Raw genomic sequence first — 13,151 nt, 5'->3', positions numbered from 1 at the left:
TAGGCTATCTAATGGTAAGAAAATAACACGTTAAAAAGGCCTTATAGAAAAATAAAATAAAATAAAATTCTCTATAAAGATCACAGTAAAGTCACAGCCTGCTCTCTCAACATTTTATGTATCAATAAATGTAATGAACTAGGGCTAATAAAATGGCCCAAACAAGAAAGCTTAGATATAAAGCTCCATAATTAAGACTAATAAATCATAAATATTATTACATGTTTCAACTTCCTGACGTCAGTGTCCGATAAATAAAACACGCGCTCGTTATTTGAACGCGCTCTTCTTTGACGCACTACGGTAAAGGGTGGACTTTTGTTGTCTGCTGGATCTGGAGACAGACAGCTGAGAGTGAAACAGCCGTGAGTGCGTGTGTGTTTGGTGCTTGATATTCAGACGCGCTGCACGGCGTCTCGTCCCGAAACCCAAGACGACAACCAAGAAGAGTCACTTGGATTACTGTCAGCAGGTCTAAAGCCGGAAGACATTTGTTTTTTTTCCAAGAAAACTTGCTGGTGTTTTTTCTCTGTCAGGGCACAGGCAAAACCATCGCATTTTCACCTTTTTAAAAGCAGCAGTCTTCTCGGAAGGGGCCGCACCTTCGGCTGAACATCATCCAGGTAGGTTTATGAAAGTTCATGTGCTGTATCGAGGCCAAGACCCAAATAAAATACTAGAGAAAGAAAAGGGTGATTTAAAATGATGTTTTAATGTGCGGTTATTTTGTGATTGAGTTATGTACCTCATTTACTCCTTTGATCAACTTTTTGTGCAGCAGCATCCCACACGTTATGGTTATTTAAACAGCTGCGTTGTCTGAAGTGAGTGTGTTTGAAGTGAAGGATATAGTTTAGTTGAGAAATGCATCTTCAGACTCAGTATTGCTAATTAAGCTGTTGTACCCTGTATTGGTTCATTCAGATGCTCATATGACTAGCTCTTGACGTTTACATGTGCTTATGCTCAGGTCTTTAAATGAAAACTCTGTTTATGCTATGCATTTACTTTATTATCATTGGCATTAACATACTTATTATACTTGGTATTAATAATAGTGTATATAATATAATATTTTTTTATTTTATTTTTTTTGCACGGCTCTAGAATACTTAATTCTAATTGAGCAGTCAAATACTTTGTGTATGTATATGCATATTTTATATTCCCTGCCATCAGAGAAGTGTTATAGAGTACTATTGTGTAAGGTAATCGGTACAAAGTTTTTATTTTTTATTGATTTTTTTTTTTTTATATACCAGTATCAATGAATATTTTCAGTTGTTAGATTTATAATAATGTTGGATAATGATTGTGGTCATTTTCTGCTGTACTGATTTTTAGTATATTTATTGTATTGTATTGCATTGTAAGACAAAATACCTTAAAAAGGACAATAAAGTATAATCAGCTAATAATCAACTGGATATTTCACTATTACCCATGGCATAATACTGGCCCTAGCTTCATATCACAAAATCAAAACAAAAGTTAAAACAGTTAATTTACGCCAAAAACAGTCACTACAACTATACTCTATAATAAAAATGGCCTCAAATTACATTGTTAATATTTTGTTTATGTAAGCTGCACATAAAACGCTTGAGTGATAAATAAGCTCAGAAGTCCTGGTGAAAGAGAGAAGAGCTAGAAGAGAGAAAACCTAAAATAACTTGTAGATTAATGATATGTTCATTAATATTGCTGCAGTGTTGATCTTATTGCTTGGCTAATTGTTTTCTATCTTGTGATGGGTCATTTGACAGGCATTCATAAATTATTTTCTAGGATCATATTCAAGTAGCCCAACTCATGTTACCTTGATCAATGGCTAAGTCAGTGTCTGAATTTACTCTCTTAATTCGGTTCACTCCTTGCTGATGTTGTGCACTCAACCACAATATACTATGTAGGTATTAGTGAATGAGTGAACGATTTCAGACACCTTTATGTCTCTCAATCTAGATAGTTGCATTTTGTATTTCAGAGGCGTGTTCCAGGCTGGCTCAGCTGACTCATCTGATGCCTAAAAAAAGCTGTCTAGGTAGACAGATCAGTAGATTTTGAGACGTAACCAGAGGCAAAACAAAGACCTCTGTTCCTGGATATGTTCCCACTTACTGTCCTTATTTTCACACGAATGTCTAAGTATGGAAAATAATTGCCTTGCACCTTGTCTTGTGGGCAATTAATTAAATTGAAACAGTGTCTTTTGAATGTGCTGCATGCTGATAAAGGACAGCGTTTAATCTGAGTCTTATCTCTCTGAGCATAAACAGCTTCACTAAAGCTCATAATAAATTAGCCTGCGAATCCTCCACGGCTGTAGAGAACACAAAGTAAAAAAAAAAAATCATCTTATCGGTCAATGTGATAGCTTATTACTGCGATGGTGTTATCATAGGTAAACTGCTTTCGAGCACAATAAAGATTAAGGTGGATAAACGCCTATTAACCTATAACCCCTTTACACTGAACCGACTCTGCTGATTTAATGCTTGATAGAGACTGAATGAAGCCCATTAGATAAAGGTCAGTCTTGTCACTGGAGTCAACTTGAAGAGGTTACCCTTCTTTTAACCTTTGTTTGCAGTATTTTTGGTCTAGCATTTTCCAACAGAAACATTTATATGCTATAATCGTATTTAGAAATGACATTAGTAAGCAGTCAAACCATGTTTGCATAAGACAGCAAGTATTAGAATTAGCACTTTATTTCAGTATATGAGGTCTGGCAGAACCTCATTATAAATCTGACATGATGAGTTGAACGTTCAGCCTTTCAAGCACTCTGTTTTAGCGAAAACAGTTTGTCTTCCATCCTTTTCTTCATTTATGTCTCGTTCACATCCAGAAAGCTGTAACGTTGAATTTTAGCACTGAAGGGGGGGTGGATGTTTCTCTAAGTAAGTCTGGGCTCTTGTCCTGCTGACCTAGGCTTTCTCCAGTATGATCCAACTCATGTAATTAAACACAATATGATTAGTGGGCAGAACAGACACTCTTGCTGTGGAGGTGCACACACACACACACACTGTATATGTGGTGGAATTTAATACTTATGTGTATGCATAAGTGCGTTTCCACTGGCAGTTCATTGATGGCTTCCAAAAAGAATTCAGTCTGTGCACAGGCATCAATACACATGCCATGACTGGAGAGATCGGCGCCATCCAAGAGAGCATGCTATATGACCTGACCAGAAGCTGCTAAAAAAGACATAACAGGACAAGATTCCAGTCAAGAGAGATGAATAGCCTTAGAAGTACTGGCAGTCAATTTCCAGTGGTTTTGTAATGGGGTCTATTACAATGCTCTTTACATACTAGTAAACCTTTTTGTGGGTTTTGTAGCGTGTATAGTCACCTGAGTCATAGATGTTATCCAAACATCTGTCCTTGTGTGTGTGTGTGCACTTCTGCATTTTGTCTGAAGGTTGCAGTTGACAGCGGAGCAGTGTGGGAGTCGGCTGGATTTGGTCGGCTGGCTCACAGTCTGAAAGAGAGAGAGAGAGAGATGAACGCTCTGTAATTAGCACCCGCGGCTGCATGCTGCATTCCACCTCTGTAAATTACAGAGTGGCCTGCCTGCACTGCCAGACCCAGCAAACCTGCCTGTGTGAGTGTATCCAGACCCCCCTCTTCCCCTCCCTCGGCCTCACGCACACGCAAAACGACGACTTTACCTGCTAGCAACAGACTTTGCCTTCTCTTCCAGTTCACTTCCACTGTGTTTGTTTCTGCGCTGCAGTAATTGGCGGTGGTGGATGCTCTGTCTCTCCGGGGCTCGGCCTGCATTGATTTGTTTGGATTTCTGCTCCCCTCCCCAGAGCTTTGGCGTGCATACGCGCCACAGACTCCCTACACTGCTGCCTGTCATGTCTGAGCGGCATATTTAAAGAGTTTGGTGTTTATCGAACTGCACGTACACTGAAATGCACAGCATTTCCATAACACAGGTTTTTTTTCGAATTAAGAATTGAAGCGTTGGGATTTGAATATACGCTTTGTTTTGAGGAAGTTAACAGGGATTGTGTGTGTAAAGGTGTCAAAATGTGATACAGAGCTTTGACACTGCAAAGAGGTCTTTGCTCGGAGACAGGGCTGTAACCAACACAGACGTTGAGGACAAGCCCCCCTTCCTCCCAATAATCATGGTCAGATATCAGATATTGTCCTTACCAGTATTAGATGTTTTCTGCTCTCAGCTGCTCTCTCTGCTGTACTCCGTTATTTCATATACTTTTAAAATGCTGTTAAATGTCCAATTTCTGAAAGTGGAAAAAAAAACAAGTCATCTTATAATTTACAGTGAAAACCATAAATTGACATGACCAGAATTCACTCACATTTGATGTTTTTTCTACAGTTTCTTAAGACTTTCTTCTTAGTCTTATTAGGTGTGCATATTACGCCGTGCACCTTCTTTATATAATTTATCGCAGCTTGTGGAAAAGCTACTTGTGATGAACTTTGATTCAAAATGAGGCTTTCACTTTATCATCTATATATTGCTTTAATAGATATATTTATATAAGTGGTTGTCAGTATATTATAAAGGTACAAAAAAGATAAAGTTCTGGCAACCACAGCTACATTGACACAACTGTTAAATGTCCAATGATGCACAACTACTTTTTTTGTAAAATTTAGCTTTTAATATAATTCATAATTAAATGAGCTACAACAAACATTAAAAAATATGTTTTTGGCATTAGACATAAAATTAAGAGTGAATGTGTGCTATTTTAAAATAAAGTAGTTAATGAGTTAAATCCCCCCCCCCCCAATGTTCAAGACCTGGTTACAGTGTTGGGTTTAGATGGGTTGTTGATATTTTGAAGTAAAGTATGGACTTCAGTTTTTGGTGTTTGTGAAAATGTATCTAAAGGCGAGAGCTGTGTTTGTGAGGGTGGGTGTGTAGGTAACGATCATGTGTAGTCTGTGCTGATGGATGGGACAGAGTAAATGACTGTGACCCTGACAGAGGACCCAGCTGAGGGACCAAATGAGCTTTGTGACATTGTATATGTGTTTGAGGGTGTGTGTGTTTCTATGCCTGTCTGAGAACAGCACACCATATAGGACAAGTGGCGTCCCCTCCCCTCTCTTTTTGTCTAATGTCATATGCTAATATAGTCTTGGTAAATTAATAGTACTAGTTTCAAATCACGATGAAACAGAAGTAGTGACAGATCATTTCTTCTGTATTGTGACGCACATCTGAGTGAAACAGATTATCGAAAAAGAAAAAATGTGTTGATTGGATGGAGGCAGATGTAAATGTGAGCTTGCAGACAATTGTACGAAAGGGGCGGAGTTTAATCAGACAAAATAATTGAAGTCACCGAACAGTCTGCCGTTTCACTGGAAGATTGATTTTAGACAAGAATTGCGAGGTCAAAAAATAAGCAGATGCAAAGATGAATGAATCACAATAAGATGAATAACATGCATTTAGAAAATAAATTGGGTGAATCATCACACTCTGACTTAAGGTAACATGCTGGTTAAAGTGTGTATTTATATATCCAATACCATATAGTGCTTCTCTATTCATCCAGCTGTACTGTACATTATGTGCTGCACTATATGTGCTTCTAAATTTAGTGCTTCTGTATTGTGTGTGTGTGTGTGTGTGTGTGTGTATTTTATTTATATATATATTTCTAGTTTGAATATTGTGCTTTTATAGTGCATGTCTATATGTTCCATCTGAGTATAGTGCTTGAATAAAGCTTTCATATTGTTATTTCTCTACGGTCTCATCAGCTGACTCTGCTGAAGAGGATTTGCCGAACTGCAGTTTCCTGTTTATGTCAGTTCTTCCTGTGGTACAAGTTATGTCTTGCTGTTTGGTTAGTTAATGCATAAAGAGTCAGCTAATGATAAACAGTGGTGTCTGAAGAAGTCATCAGTCTCTTTTCCAAATCGCGTGGATTCTTGAATTGACTGGATTTCACCTGCCAAGATTCATCAAACAATGGTAAATGCAACCACACCTTTTAATGTGGGATTTATTTATTTATTTATTTTTGTCTGCCAGGTGAAAATTGTTAGATTTATTTTAAAAGTAAGCACACTCTACTCAACAAGCCTCATGATTTGATATGTCCCAAAAGTTTATTACTTTATTCTAATTTTGTGTGCAGTAGTTATAGTGAAGTTTACCTTGGCAAGGACGACTAATTATAATTTTAAGCATACAAAAAGCATGCAGTGAATAAAGTGAGCCGATCTTGCAGTAATGTGTTTTACCACTGGTGCACAACTCCATGACCCATGCTTTTAAAAAGCACTCCCTATGCTGGAGCTGACATTGAGAGTGGAAGGCTCTACATTATAAGTTCGGCTCTTCTGCCAGGCCTGCTGCTGAGAAGGCCCCCTGAGAGCCCCACAGCAGTTAGGAGACATCAGACAACATCCATAATTTATGACAGAGATAGAGATGCGGCTTGCGGCTTGTTTTTGTGTCTAAGTTGTGCCCTCGTGCACTCCCTCTGTAACAAATGAATAGTGAACGCATTTCCTCCTGCTGTCTTTCCCTCTGTATCTTCCTCTCTCTTTTCCCTCGTGTTCCCTGTTCTGCTGCGTCCCATAAATCAGCTGGGAATTTATGAGATCAGAATATGACATTAGGCCATCTTTTCTTCACAGAGTTTTTAACTTTATGCAAGTGAAGTATTATGGGTCATGGTAGAACTCCAGCAACAGGTTTGGCATTAGTTTATGGATTTGGCCGTTTTCTCCATGCTGCCTAATATTTTTTAGTTATCTTGATCTCTCTTTAGTGATCTTTTTAAACGAGTCTGGTTCTCCATTTTGTAGCAAAACATCTTTTTCTTTTTTTTGTTACCAGAGTGCAATTTTCTCTCATTTTCTGTAAACCTGCTTTGACACAATATGTCTTGTGAAAAGTTCTGTACAAAAGGCTTGACAATAAGCTGTCAGAGTTTGCTTATAAAGACTGTGTCAAAAAGTCTACTTTGTTGAATTTTATTTGAGCACAGTAAAATAATCCTAAAATATGGTTTACCGTCTAGCAAAAGTTTCATTTAATCTATTTATGTGGGCTACCTGGTATATAATTATTTTTATTCATATTACATTTTTATATATATTTATTTTTATTTTAAAAAGATGATATATTGCAGTATTTCTTTTTTTAAATATACCAGTCAGCTATTATTGCCATTTTGATTTGAAGTAGTTAATGTAAAAAACAATCAAGGTGTTCTTTCAAATTGTTTACTAAAGTTAACTAAATGGAGGAAAAATAATACTTATTTTTTCGTTTATATGCACAAATATAAAAATTCAATGTAATAAACTGAAATATTCTCTCTATCTTTATATTAAAATTTTAATACATGTACATTTTTGAGGGCAAACTAATTGAATTCTAATTGAATTCAATGATTCATTGAATCATTCTTGATTCATGGCTGTTTTACAGAACTTTTACAGAATTTTGCTACTTAGTTACTTAAAGAGGCAAGATTTTTAGGAAAGTTGATGACCAAATAATAAGTGCATAAAAATCATTTCATTGTCCACAGTGTTTCTTAATTTTATATCTTCAGTACAAATTGCATATATTGTGAGCATTCAGTATATATTCTAGTCCTATTGGTACGTGACAGCTGCAGGTTCAGATAAGGCTAGAGCTGAGGTGTTATCATCACTCATAGGCTGCTGCGAAGAAATAAATTCAGATTTGAAACCTGCTATACAAACAAAGCTAAATGATGAGCACGTAAATGTCTCCTCCTCTCATTCTCTGCATCTTTCCCTCATTTTTTGACACATTGATTTATAACAGTGTTGCACATCGTTGCGGCTTGAACGTTTTCCTGTATGAAGCTGGTGTCATTTCAGCCTGCCATAAGAGAGAAACTTCAAAGCCAAAAGCTCTAGAATGCTGACGTGTACAATCTCCCAGGTTCAGACATCCTCCCTCAGCCCCTGTTTCTGTATCTCACGATCTGTCTGTGTCTCATTTCTGCTTCCTTCATCTTCTCCATCTCTTTCTCTGTTCACCCTCAGTCATGCGAGGCTGTCAGAGCACATCTGTGTGAGACCGAGCGCGAACAAGAACGAGAGAAAGAAACACTGTTTGAGCAAGATAGAGATTCTTGGAAAACATGATTAATTTGTTGCCAGACTCGTCAGATCTACCTGAAAAAGAGGAACAGGCTGTCACTTTAAGAGAACATCAGCAACCATTTCATACGGCCACAAAACCATTTACAAAAGAGTACCAGTTGGTTTTCTGGAGATGATAATTCCACGTGGACATTTGGACCGGAGAGTAATGCACCAAAATGAAAATTCATTCAATATGATTTTTAATTGTTTTTAACTTTCTAATGTTTGGAATAACTAAACAAATTGTATTGTAATGTTTTCTCAGCAAGTACGCTTGTTCTTCCTTCAAGTAGCATTATTGGGTAACATTTTAATAGATATTGCATAATAGATATAAAAAATGACTTTTGGCTAATATAAGCACTTTTAAGCATATAAAGTGGTGCGATTTAATATTAACATCTTATTCCGTTACTTTTTCTGTTAGGCACAAGAGTCACTGATATGAGACAAATTCTTCATTCGTGAAAGAAAGTTATGATAAAAAAACAAGTTGACATACTTTGGCAGTTTCTAGTTTGGCAGCGGTAGAACATGATGCCGTGGTGCCAAGAACGGGCAAAAAAAAAAAAAAAAAAAGAGTTTGAAAATTTGACTGTTGAACTTCACCAAAGAATAAGTTGTTACACTGCGGTGTTTTTCAGGGTGTTTGGCTGATGCTTTGTGAGAGCGAAACCAGCTGTTGACTCATCAGCAGCGTCTCTGCAGTCTCACAAAGTGCCCTACAAACCTCTGCCTTCACTCTTCCTCCCTGTAGAGCCGACAAATTAGGATAACTCTTCCTTTAGGCCTAGTTAACTAAAATGTCCCTTGGAATTTGCAATCTGAGCTGGTCTGCCTCAGTTGTCCTGACTTATTCATAGCTCGATCATAAATGCACAACTAGTAGAAGCAGATTTGTGTATGAAGCAGTTTAAAAGAAAGGACTAAATCTAGACTCGGTTGTGTCTCAACTGTCAAAGCAAATGCTCACCAGAGATGAGAAAAGGAAGCGACAGAGAGACTTCAGACAGACTACCTCAGCTCCACAGGAGCTAGACGAAGCCGATGGCCCAGCCAAATGCCTGCTTTGTGTGACAACAATGCTGGGGATTTGGATCCGTCTGAAATATGCTTTCTCTCTCTCTCTCTCTCTTTCTGTTTTTCTGCAAGCCCAGGTCTCTTTCTCGCTGTCACCTCTTTGTTCATTCATCTCATGCTGTTTGTGAGATGACGTGATAAATTCTAGGCTGTCATAACACCTTCATTTGCCCCTTCATTAGTTCTTTCCAATAGGAATAGGCTAAACAGAAGGAAGTGGAGATGTTTTCTGTCAAAATTGCTTTCTTTGCATCAGAAATGCAGTCGTGGGAGCGAGATTAAGAAATGGGTAAAGATAAAAGATTGACTAACAGCAAATTCTCGTTCTTCACATATAATAACATTTTCTTGACATGTAGGTAAATTTGAGCTTAATTCAGTGACAGTAATTCAGTTGCTATCCAATTACAGGAGGTTCTGATATTAATGCCCATCAACTCTTCCCACATTTCCGAAGCCTCAAAACACTCACGCGTAAACCTTTATACACCTTCATGTTTGTTTAACTGTGGCACCAGCATTACTTTTGCTGTGGTTTGGTAGCAATTTGTACAGCGAAACTGAAAAATCGATGTTTGGAGGTTGGCGTAAAGCAGAAAAGATTAAAGTTAGGTTAGATGACCAAACAAGATCTGTCATAATGTTTCTTTCTTAGAAAACACAGCAGCTGCTTTTACACTTTCTCATCTTTATCTCTAATGTGTATACACTGGAATGTTGTTAAGGAGGGTAGGAAGACAAGGACTGGCCCACACCTTATTGAAACGTCTCTCTGCTCTGCAGAATTAAAAATGTTTAAATGTGGTTAATGGTTCCCAGGCATAAAAAAGCCCCATAAAGTTAAAAACCAATAAATGTCTCTCAGATGATAGCAAACTACGTCTTTTCTTTCACTCCTTTCATGCCTGAGGGAATTTTATGAATTATAAATGTTTTTATTTGTTGTTGTTCTGCAGCAGCATTAGGGAGATTTGGAAGTGTTTATGTGTAAGGGGGTGTGTGTTTGTCCCATTTATTGGAGGCTATCTTGGGTAAGAGAGACACTTGAAGTCAGATGGGCTTTGGACACATAGAGTGGCTCTGCACAGTGTTGGAAACCAGACAGCCACTCAAGATAGACACTGCTGTGTGAGCCTTTTCTTTCTCACTCAATAAGTGGAGTTCGACTCAATGAAATTCAAAAACTTCACTTTCATACACGCACTCAAACACTGAAGGTCGCGCTATTTAAAAAAAAAAAATGTCTTGCCTCTCATGAATCCATGAAAATAATCCAACTTAAATTAGGTCTGGCGATAATATATAATATTATACATTGTAATTAAGTACATGATATGTTCATTAATTCATCAAATGAGCATTCAAATATGATTATACATTATCAAATTAGCATATAATTAATCAAATTTGCATTCAAATACAACATTCCTGTAGCTCAAACAGTAAAAGCATAGTGCTAGTATGAGAGAATTCTTTTCTTTTTCATTTTTTTGTAAATTCTATTACGGTTAAATGAAAATTTTAGGAATCAAACAGCATGTGTAAGTAAATGAAATCTTGAAACTTTTATAAGAAGTTTAACAAAAATAAAATTTTCAGGGGCCCTATGAAATCAGTTTTATTTTTCTGAACTTTTGTTTTAACCATTTAAGTTCTAATAATATAATTTATTCATTTGTTCATTTATTTATTTTAGAAGTGTATTCTACAGTACAATAGTAATATTTCTGTTACAATTTCAAGCTAAACTGTACTTTTTATTTTGACAGGTTGCGATGTAAGTCACTTTCGATAAATGCATCTGCTAAATGCATACAAATTAATCGGTTAATCAAAAAATGTTGAGAAAATGTTTGAATGCATTATTTTGGCCAAAGATAACGTGGAAATCATGGATAAGTAATTATAAAATTTGGCCTTAAAAATGCATTTATTTTGTTTTATATCAGTGAAGTCAATCATTAGCCTATAGTCAACAGCAATGCATTTTGCAGTTAAATTTGTCAGTCAGACTTGGTACCCAGAATGTTTTAAGTTAGGCTAAACATAGTTCAGTATTGAATCACATTTCTCAACACCCCTGCATTCCGTTCCATGTTGTTCCAGATCATCTAGTTGAATGGAAAAATGTGTCCTTGGTGAACGATCTTTTGTGTGGTGTGGTGATTGGACTCACAAACACATGAAGGTGACGCTTCAAGCTCCAATGTAGGAAAATTCTTTATATCAGAATGTGCATATGAGCCATAAGGCATAATTGATTAAATTTTTTATGGCATTGTTTTTTTTAGTTTAATAGTAATTAATGCATTAAATGGACAACGCTAATTGAAATGAGACAAGGCAATAAAACTTTAACGGAGAGGCTGAGACTGATCCTCCAAATATAACACTTAACAATCATGTAAAGTTTGGCCGTGTGCATGCCTGGAAACTCACCAAAGCTAAAAATCCACTTCAAAGTACCCAACCTGTTGATTGATTTTCTTTCTTATTTCCATTATTTTTCATATACCTAAGCAAGAGAATCTATTTTTTTAATTATTCTTTTCTTTCATCAAATTCTGATTGTTATCTTGTCAGAAACAAGCGCATGAACAAGTATCTGTATGTAATAAATCTTCTTTGCTTTTAGCAGTGTGTATTTGCATACTTGCGTGTTTTGTTTGCTTTATCTCTGTCAATCTGGTAAAAGGACTGGAGACAAAGTGTCGCGTCAGGCTGTAGGAGGGGTGCTGAAACCAGTTGTCTGTGTTTATAGCTGCTCTGTTATCTTTGATAGATAGAGGCTTGCAGACATCATGTCTCATCTGCCTGTGCTTTCTAGTTCTGGGGGTCTGTGTGTATCTGTGTGTTTGTGTGTGGGACGGTTGTTAGGACTTTGTGGAGTAAAGCCTGGAATTTTTCCACAAGAGGTCAAAATCAGGGCATATAAACTAGAGTGAGGCGTCTTCATTCTGTTCCTCCAGCTGTCTATTCCCCTTTTCCTCTTATTATTCATCAATTTTTTTGACTTGTCTTGTTTCATCCCCATTCAGCCCATTTTTGTGTATTGTTTGGCCCTTTCCTGCCTCCACTGAAGAAGAGTGGCTCTACTCAACGTGATTTCAGAAAGGCTTCCATCTCATTTCACTGAATAGTGGTACGTTGATGATGTTTCTCTGAGTGTTTTGACGACTCTGTGGTTTCTGATGATTGCTTGTTGAAGGAGGCTACTAAATGGTAAAAAATAGATTTTTTTCAAGCGGATGAACACTTTTTTGTTTCAGTGGTATGATGCAATATTTTGAGAGCTGATATAATGCAAATATAAAGTACTCTGTAAAAGCTTGTTAGATTAAAAAAAAAGCATCTCGCATTTAATCTCACTGGGTTGTTATAATTAATTGCAAAACAAATGTCAATAATAGTAAGATAAGAAAAATAAAATATATAAAACGTAAAAAAAACACGATGCATAATGTTGTATGCACATCAAAAAAGCAAAGTAAATTAAAATGATTTAAATTAACACTTGTTTTAAAGGGGTAATGAGCTGCCTTTGTTTTTTTTATTTTGTACTGTTATCTGCTGTCCACTTAAAATGTTATCAATATTTTTACATCGAAAAACATAATTTAGAAGTAATAGGCTATTTTCTGTCCTGTTTTTGAACACTCTGTTTGAATAGGCATGGCAGATTGTAGACTGAAGTAAACGCCCACTGCTGTGATTGGCTAACACTTGTTTATGTTTGACAGCCTACATCCTTCACAGATGAACGCTGCTGTGATTTAGGTTTAAAATGCAAAAATACTTATATCAAATGATTGGTTTAACAGACTAAGCAATAGTGATCATGTAATAAAAACAGTTACTCAAACTTGCGACATTACTGTTGGATCCAATATAATCAGCACAGTACCCTCTTTTAGTTCTTTTAGT

At 36.6% G+C, this 13,151-nt stretch overlaps 1 protein-coding gene across 2 annotated transcripts in view; it reads left to right on the top strand.

Annotated features, from left to right (window-relative positions):
- The first annotated feature begins 294 nt into the window (after positions 1–294).
- The window catches only part of dok4 (docking protein 4), a 44,828-nt gene continuing 31,971 nt past the window's right edge, over positions 295–13,151 (top strand). The window contains exon 1 of one of the 2 annotated variants that reach the window (XM_058782540.1): positions 295–623. The gene's annotated coding sequence lies outside the window, so the exon portion shown is untranslated. Of the gene's footprint in view, positions 624–5,845; positions 5,986–13,151 lie in introns of those variants that run through there. The other variant, XM_058782541.1, reaches the window with a different exon arrangement.

The sequence above is a fragment of the Onychostoma macrolepis genome, chromosome 07 (genome assembly GCF_012432095.1).
Source record: "Onychostoma macrolepis isolate SWU-2019 chromosome 07, ASM1243209v1, whole genome shotgun sequence".
Taxonomy (NCBI): domain Eukaryota; kingdom Metazoa; phylum Chordata; class Actinopteri; order Cypriniformes; family Cyprinidae; genus Onychostoma; species Onychostoma macrolepis.
Note: the sequence above shows the minus strand (reverse complement) of the source record. Positions and strands in the feature narration are given on the sequence as shown.